General features: G+C 59.7%; 1 protein-coding gene across 3 annotated transcripts in view; it reads left to right on the forward strand.

Moving 5' to 3' along the window:
• The window catches only part of SH3PXD2A (SH3 and PX domains 2A), a 184,288-nt gene that overhangs the window by 165,286 nt on the left and 16,387 nt on the right, over positions 1–2,615 (forward strand). The window lies entirely within an intron of this gene.

Here is a 2,615-nt window from a genome sequence, read left to right on the forward strand (position 1 = left end):
AAGGGGGAGGGCACATATGCACACACACACACACAACACACAGAAATCCTATGAAAGTTCCCTAGAGACCTGCCTTTGCCCCTGTGCTCCCTGCGGGTCAGGGTGGTCCCAGGGGCCCATGGGGCTGTACTTCGTGCTGGCCTATCAGCTGGGTAAGGGGGGCAGACCCAGAAGGAAGGTGTGAATCAGCTGTCTGACTCATCCTGGCTCAGGTGTGACAGGCTCCTTCTTCCTGGTATGTGAAAGAGCCTGCCCAGCTGTCCCACCCCACCCTGCAAGCTCATCTTAACGCTCTAGCTCCCTTGCCCCACGACCTGGCAGCCAGAGCACCTTCCTAACGGTCAGTGGGGACGGTCCAGATGGGTGTGCCTGAGAGGCGAGGACTGGAGGCCTGCCACTGGGCTTGGCCCCCTCAGCTTGCCTCCCCGTCCCTTTCCCCCTGACCAACCAGGCCCAGTGGCCTGCTGAGTGCAGCCAGCTCCTGATTCAGCCTCCCCCTCGAAGTCGGTTGGTCTCCACCCTTCCTCCTGCTTCATCTCAACTCCTTAGCCAGAGCTCTGGCCCCTGCCATGTCTTCCACCTTGTGACATTAGACTCAGTGGGGACAGGCTGGTGGCTCAGGCCTTCCTGGGTGTCCCTGAGCCCTGTCTGGGACATTGAAACCCCTGAGGCCCTTGGCCGCTGGGCTGGGCTGGGCCTGGCTTCTCTTCAATGCCTAGGCCCTGCTTTGTATCTACTTCCACACTCTAGGTTGCCAGAGCCTTGTGGGACTCTACACAGAGGTAGCATGCCAGTGCCTGACTGGGTGCCACGTACTCTGCTTGGTGCTCTACATGCCCTTTCACCTGCTCTGAGCACCATGGGGGTCATCCCCGCCTACCTGATGCTGGAATTGTGGTCAGACCCTGGTTGGCCTCTTGGGCCCTGTCTGCTCCTCGCCACCTGGAGCATCTTGCTTGGAAGCAGCGAGGACTGTGCGGGCCATACTGGGAAGCTTTGTGTGTGGAGGTGTGTGCATGTGTGTGTGTCTGTCTGTCTGTCTCCACATCTCCACCCAGGTGTGAGCCTCCTGTGTGCTTTGCATAGACTGCAACCCGGGACCCTTGAGCATACTGTGGGGCCCCTGTGATTCTACTGTCCCATCTCCAGTCCCCTCTCTGCCCCAGCCTTGTGGCCACCCCAGTATGAGATCCCCGAGCCCTGCCGACAAAAACCAGAGGCCTCTGCCCTCTTTGGGCCTCCTCTTGGCACTTCAGAAAGGAGAGACCATTGATTTCTCTCCTGAACTTGGGCCGTTGGGTGAGGATTCAGAAATGGTAGCCCTAGGGTGGAAGGGGCTTGGTGGAGAAGCCCCTGTGCCAGGTACTCTGATGTTACTCACCTGTGTCACCTAACAGAGGAAGTAGAGGCAGACTTAAAACCCTGGGGTTGGCCTTACTCCTGGATGAGGGAGGGGAGCAGCTCTGGGACCAGCAAACCAGACCGCCATCCCAGTGACTGCAGCCTAGAGCAGGCACCACTCTAGCTAGTGGGTTTGCCCAGCTCCAGACCCATCACTGTCGGGATGCAACTTTTACAGCCCTGTGCCTCTGTTTTCCCATCTCTGAAATGGGAGAGTGTCAGCTGCCTGGGGCTTTTGTGAGGCTCATACTAGTGGGCGGTGTAATAGTTATCCATTCAGCTGCAATCGGCAAGGTCTGAGGTTCAAAACCACCAGCCACTCCTCAGGAGAAAGACAGGGATTTCTACTCCAGCAAAGAGTGACCGTCTCAGAAACCCACGGGGGCAGGTCTGCCGTGTCCTACAGGGTTGCTACGAGCCTGCATGAACTTGAGGGCAGCGAATTGGGTTTGGGTTTGGGCACGGCTCAGTTATTGGTAGGGAGGCCCCCTGTCTGCCTCGCCCCCTGACCACCCACCCCCATGCCCAGGAGGTCAGTGTCAGGATCCTCTGTCTGGCTTGCCACAGGACCTGGTGTCTGTCCCACTGGTTATGTCCCCTTCAGCTCCTTGTCTCTCAAGCCAGGGCCAGGGCCACTCCATCCACAACAAGGACACAGAGGCTCAGAGAGGGTCGGCCACCCTGGAGATACAGGGCCTGGACTGGGACCCACTCCGGCTAGCCTTTGGTCCTGGCTGCCACTCTGCATCTCGGGGAACGCCGATCCTTTCCAGGAGGCCTCCGTGGGGCTGGTTGGGGTGTGTGCAGTGACGCACTCCAGCCAGGACCATGCAGCCTGGCTCCCTTCTGCACCCGTCCCAGAGGCAGGGTCCAGCTGACCGCCTGGAGCCCCGCTCAGGTGCCCACTCGCCTGAGGGTCTCATGAGGAGGCAGACGCTTCACAGGTTGGGGGCTCAGCTGCAGCAGGGGGAGGGCGTTGTGGGCATAACCCGGGCGGCTGCCGTGGAGAGGGCCTCTGTATGCATTCCATTCTGCAAGCCCGTCTGGCCTAGAGCCAAGGCGGGCAGGACGGAGACGCCAGGCATCCCCTCGTCACGCTTATCTAGGACGGTGGCACACATGAGACAAGACCCAAGCTGGAAAGAGCTAGAAGCACTGAAAGGCCCTGTTGTTCTTCTCCTGGGTCCTGGCCAGTGGCACGTTCTTAGAGCCAG

The sequence above is a fragment of the Echinops telfairi genome, unplaced genomic scaffold (assembly GCF_000313985.2).
Source record: "Echinops telfairi isolate 266 unplaced genomic scaffold, ASM31398v2 ScPeMD7_70;HRSCAF=299, whole genome shotgun sequence".
Lineage (NCBI taxonomy): Eukaryota > Metazoa > Chordata > Mammalia > Afrosoricida > Tenrecidae > Echinops > Echinops telfairi.